The sequence below is a fragment of the Bidens hawaiensis genome, unplaced genomic scaffold (genome assembly GCF_021521415.1).
Source record: "Bidens hawaiensis isolate Kalapana, Puna unplaced genomic scaffold, B.hawaiensis_p1.1 tig00017455_1, whole genome shotgun sequence".
NCBI lineage: Eukaryota > Viridiplantae > Streptophyta > Magnoliopsida > Asterales > Asteraceae > Bidens > Bidens hawaiensis.
The window spans coordinates 99,298-105,617 of record NW_027492639.1 but is presented as its reverse complement, the minus strand read 5'-3'; the positions used below and the strand labels follow the sequence as shown (position 1 = coordinate 105,617).

The 6,320-nt window shown below is 38.8% G+C and overlaps 1 pseudogene across 1 annotated transcript; it reads right to left on the bottom strand.

Moving 5' to 3' along the window:
* Nucleotides 1-3,528: 3,528 nt before the first annotated feature.
* On the bottom strand, nucleotides 3,529-6,112 carry LOC143553932 (protein DJ-1 homolog B-like; annotated as a pseudogene). Its single transcript, XR_013138918.1, has 8 exons — nucleotides 5,934-6,112; nucleotides 5,652-5,852; nucleotides 4,824-4,973; nucleotides 4,538-4,719; nucleotides 4,370-4,451; nucleotides 4,091-4,291; nucleotides 3,861-4,001; nucleotides 3,529-3,763 (listed from the first exon to the last, which is right to left on the bottom strand). The product of XR_013138918.1 is annotated as a protein DJ-1 homolog B-like (transcript).
* Nucleotides 6,113-6,320: the final 208 nt, after the last annotated feature.

The window sequence follows — 6,320 nt, the reverse complement described above, 5'->3', positions numbered from 1 at the left end:
TGTAAAGAACGCCTAGAGTGTTCTTATGCTATAATGTAATTATTGTATATGTGAAGTATGTGTATACAGGTACACGAATGGTATGTGAGTTCTACGTTCGACATAGTAAGTTAGGATGGCAAATCCCTCTAGCTTCTGTCGGACATAGACTCGGCTGGTGATGGCGTAGTTAAGGACTGCGGGCCTTATACGTAATGTAGATGATAGACGTAAACGTAGATAGGGACGGTGGGCCCTATACGTGTTACAGATAATAGACGACAACGTAGTTAAGGACTGCGGACCTTATACGTATTATAGATAGGCATCAGCATAGGAAAGGACTGTGGACCTTATACGTGCTGTATTTGTATTGTGGTAGCATAGGGGAGGACTGTGGACCTCGTACGTGCTATGTATTTGTATTGTGGTAGCATAGGGGAGGACTGCGGACCTCGTACGTGCTATGTATTTGTATTGTGGTAGCATAGGGGAGGACTGTGGACCTCGTACGTGCTATGAATTAGGTTGCAGCATAGGAAAGGACTGTGGACCTTATACGTGCTGTATTTGTATTGTGGTAGCATAGGGGAGGACTGCGGACCTCGTACGTGCTATGGTTTAGGTTGCAACATAGGGAAGGACTGTGGACCTTGTACGTGTCGTGGATGTAGGATGGTATAGGGAAGGACTGCGGACCTTGCACGTACCATAAATGGTGAACATAGGTAAGGACTGCGGACCTTTTACGTGTTCACGACCTTGAGTACAGGTATAGACGGCGGACTATGAACGTACTCTCGGTAGACTGAGGTTAGTGATTGTAGATATGTATGTATGTATGGTAGTAAGTATGTATGTAGAACAGAAGGGTAACTAGTTAGGTATGGATATGTATCTTCGGATATGTATGTATGTATGTATATGTATTGTATGGCGTCCGATTAACTAGAACTCACTCAGCGTAGCTGTCTTTTAGTATGCACGCAGGTGAAGTAGAATGAGACAGCTAGCTTGAGCGGGCACATGGTGGGCGAATAGGATACTGGCATTTGAAGACTCAAGATGTTTTAATGTAATTGACGTTTATTTTGAAAGAAAAGAATGTTTAAATAAGGCAAGTTTTGGATTGTTGTAACGTTTCATGAAAGTTTTTATATTCCGCGAAAGTTTTAATGAACTCTGATTTGTAAGAACTGTGTTTATGAGTAAATCCGACACTAAAGTAGGGCTACCGGGTTCGGGGCCTTACACGTTTGAAAGCTTTATGATAAATGAGTATGGAGGTTAAGATGGATTCTTGAGCTAGCATTAAATAAAGAAGATTGGAGTGGTCGAAAGGTTTTTCTTAGAATTTCCTTATAATGGTCCAATGTTTGACACCGGGCTCATGTGTGCGTTTGAAATATAGGCAGCACCACTATTAGAAGGATTCGAACTCTAGTAATGGGGATATCAAGTGTTATTAGTTATGACCCTTTAGGAGGGACACCATTGCCGTTGTGACATATACTTTAAAAAAAAAGAGAGAGAAAAACACGTATATCCAATCCTTGTCCCATATTTGACAAATATAGCAAGCTGTGCGAAACGTTTTAAAACTAACAAGGTAACTAATAGATAACGGTCACTCGACCAGGAACCATCAAATCTTTCCATGACACATGGCAACACCCCCAATCCCCAACACCAAAAGGTAAATCTATGAATAACATGCGGCCATGCACGACGCATTGTAACCAATAGAATGATGACACATGGCAACACATAGACGGACGCTAATCCCATTTATCGCCCCTCCATGGAAAAAAAATATACCTACGTCCGCCACTAGAAACACTAATATGATATCCAAAGCAAATGAGCTAGCCATTCGCCATTATTAACTATAGAATAATTCGAAAGTTGGGTGCCACTAGACCTTTTATTGGTCCAAGTGGCACCACACCATCGGGTTCATATATAGTTGTGTTTTTTTAATTTTTGTTTTAGTTTCGATATCGTAACGAACGTTACCAAAATTAACCAAATTCGTGACGACTTGCTGCTACAACGTCCGGGGCTGATAACGCTCGGGTATTATTGACTTTTTTATGTAACGAACGTAATCGGAATCATTGAATTTACATTGACTTACCGCTGCAACGCCTATGACTGATAGCGTTTGTGTTTACCAATACCCGGGTTTTGCCAACTCACCGTTGCAACACCAGGGGCCGCATCGTTCCGGTTTACCAACCGAATAAAGTCATTTTAAATATTTTTTATATGTTAATTTGACAAATTTATTTTTTCTAGGTTATAACGATTGGGTTTTACTAAAGTTGTTTATACTGTAACGAACGCAACCAATACTAACCAAATTCGTGTAGACTCGCCATCGTGAGGCTCGGGTTTTACCCACTCCGGGGTTTTATTGACCGAACAAACATCATTATAAATATTTTAATTTTTTATATGTTAATTTGATGAGTTTATTTTTTGTTTTTAATTATGGTATCGTTACGAACGTAATCGATACCGACCGAACTTTTTAACATGTTAGTTTTTAGTTATACGAGCGTCGCAATTGTTTCTGTGCTAACATACATATTATTATTTTTTTAATTTTATGTCGGTGTCTTGACGAACCTATCCCATACTAACCAAATCCACATTTCAAAACGCAACAAGACATTACGGGTAAACATATCCCAACTTTCCTGCGCGTTGCGCCGGGTAAAAACTAGTTTTAATATAAATGACAAAGGCATGAACCCTTAAAACAGAAATTGTCTTCATTTCAACTACAGGTGCATAAAAAACCCAAACCCAAAAAAATAAAACTTGGAACCATGTATTAGAAAAACCAGTTTTTGAAAACCTGAACCTTGACTCGACCGTACCAATAGGATATCTATAGGCTAGGGTATGACTTTTAGTGCTGAAACCTGTACCTGTACCCGAAAACCAGTTTCATACCCTACCCAAAACCCAGGTTTTTTGCATACCCGAAACCGGGTGTTTTCAAATACCGGCCCTATACCTAAACATTATCTACAAAATACCCGAAAAATATTTCAAAGAATACAGCCTCTTAAAAAACTCAATTTATACCTGAAAAATACACTAAAAAGGGCAACATTTTAAAAAACATTATCTATACCCGAAAAATACTAGTACATAGGGTTTTTTCATACCAAAAAATAAGGTATTGAAATACCCTGCTCCATACCCTATCTGGAACAAGTGACACCTGGTGTCACCGGTATGGTTTTTCAAGCCAATAACTGGACCCGAACCCAACCCGATTTTCCAATACCCAACAGATAGACGGAGAGAACTCCACAAACATAGATGGTAATGCATATCCGAAGACGGAAAAAACTACCCAAAAACAGAAATGCATACCCATTACACTAATTGTAACTGCATTGAGTAAACAGGTCGGCAGTGGATATATAGACGCCTACAACAAAAGACAGAGATGATGCCATCAATCCATTCCAAGTGATGAGTATACTTATTTGCAAGATTTTTATGTTTCTTCACTTATTGTAAAAAACATGCGACTAGACTATATTTAACAAAACACTCTGCGGATTTAAACAACGAGCATCGCCTTTGCAATTTCTAACGCTTTCTCATGACCCAAAAACTTGTCCACAATAGCCAATGAAAATTCCAAGGAAGTCCCCGGGCCTCTGCTCGTGATAAGTTTACCATCAACCACCACTCTGTTTTCAATTTCACTTTTATCCGACAGTTTTTCACACATTGCTGGGAAAGCCGTCGCCTTCTTCCCCTAATTACATACATAAAAACAAACCAAAGTTATAGCAGTTACAAGTGATATGTTACAGTACCCGTATCAAGATTTAGTAATTATGAATATTAATTACCTTGAGTAATCCATGGGGCTCCAACACAAGAGCAGGGGATGCGCATATTGCTCCATAGTATCTGTCAGACTCGATCTGCTTCTTCAGTAAATTAACAACTGTTTCAGAGTTTGCAAATGCTTGAGCCCCACCAAGTCCACCCTAAAAGTATGTTTTGAAGACATTAACCAGAAAACAAAGTAGTAAACTAAGCTAACAGATTATAAAAACTAATTAAAAATAGAACTCACAGGCAACACAATTAAGTCGTATGAAAGTTTAGCAGCCTCATCAAGAAGCATGTCTGCATCTAACTTTGCTTTACGAGAAGCCAAAATTTCTAGCTTGTCACCAACTGATGCAACCACGACTTCGGCTTTGGCACGACGAAGAACATCAATTATTATAACAGCTTCCATTTCTTCCGATCCATCAGCAATAGGCACTAGAATCTAAAAACGTGTTGACGCAAATGTATTAATGATATATCTCATGTAAATTAGCCAAATTATTAAAGAGTGAAATCTCACCTTAGGTACAGAGCCACATGTCCATTGCACCTTATTCAGTTCAGTAACAATGAACTGATCGTCATGTTTGGTACGCATCAACGGAACACAATATAACAGTCATTCAAATTTATCAAAAAACAAATGGTTAGTACTAACAGTAATAAGCATGAAACCCGAAAACAAACCAGTGGTCCAGCAACTTCATCAGCTTTCTCTTTTCCAAACAACTGCTCCACCAATGCAACAGAGTACTCCATGGTAGTTCCCGGGCCACGGCTAGTGATTGCTCATCCATCCAGCTGGACTCGTGACTCAACTGCGGTTGCAGAGGAAGATAGTTGCTCCATGAAAGCTGGATAACAAGTTGCCTAAAAAAAAGTTAATATGTAATTGTATTAATATAACATATTGTCAATAACAAGAACATCTTATGATAAAAGAAATTGTTATAGATATGTAGTATGGCTATTACTTTTAGGCCCTTAAGTAGGCCCCATGATCCAAGTGCAACAGCAGGAGATGCACATACTGCAGCATACAGACGGCCTTCTGATGCTTGCTTTTTCACTATGTTTTGCAGCGTGGTATTGTCTCTAAGATTAGTTGCACCTGGCATACCTCCCTGTAGATAATTAAAAATAGGATAATATAATTGCCATGAGCTTATGATAAACAACTATGATAATGTATTATTGTCACCCAAACATATTATTATTGCAAAAGCAAGATCAATGTAACAAGAAAGAACAAGTTATACAGGCAGTCAATTTTCATCCAATCATATGATTATGACACATTTAGAACATCAATTGACAAAACAGCAACTTCAGATAAATAGACTATCTCTTCCACTGAATAAACTTCAACACTATGTATTGATCAGCAGTGATAGACAAAAAAGTTTACTTGTTATATGTACATCAATATTATTAACGGTAGGCAGGTAATTTGGCCTTAAACATGGACCTGTGTTATTCAAATCATGGAACCCTAACGTTCAAAATTGAACAAGCTACAAAGGTAACGAGCCAGCATCACATAGAACTTATCAGGTTACAGCCAACAGGATACCGAATATATAAGCATCTTAAAATTTAAAAACACATTTTAGTTGCCTCACATTCTTTTAAACTAACAAATACCGATAAATCATACACGCATATGATGCAGATGAATCACATTATAGTTCAAAAAGATTTCAAAAATCTTGTTGAAAATGAAACAAAATAAGTATCAAGCTAGCCCTAATGTTAAACTTGTAACAAATTCTTCAAATCCGGCTATCTAAACCGATACATACCGGAAGCGAAACGAGATCGAAAACAGTGTCAACACAGTCATTAATCAAAGCATCAGCAACAATTTTGACACCGTGGCAAGCATCAACCCTAAGGTGTGGTTCAACAGAAGCAACGGTGACGTCAGCGCCAGCTCTACGGAGGACATCGATGGTAATCACAGCTTCCAAGGGCTCCGTTCCGTTGGCAATCGGAACAAGCACCTGCAATTGAATTAATCCGAATAATAATAATAATAATAAGTTAGAAGTTAATTTGATATTAATAATATTCGATTGGTTTACCTTTCGTGATGCGGAGGCCATTGTTGTTGATGAGAATCGGTTGTGACGACGAGAAGTGGTGGAAGAGAGGACGGGTAATGATGGAAGACGAGGAGTGAGATTTGTGAAAGGAGTAGTAGTAGTAATGGCATTGTTTATTGGATTGGATGTCTCTAGAGTCACTGCCACAGTCCACAGTCGGCTCGGAGGTCGGGGTGGGTGCGTTGGTTGGGTTAAGATGAGTCGAACCGGTCCAGTAAGGGGGTGTTTGTTTTTTCTTCAAACATCTTCAAGGAGCTAATGTCTGCAGGCGCGCAGACATTACCCTTGAAGACTGTTTGTTTTTTTTCTTAAAACAGATCTGAAGTTATCTTCTTTCATCTTAAAAGAAAAGCAAGGAAATCTTGC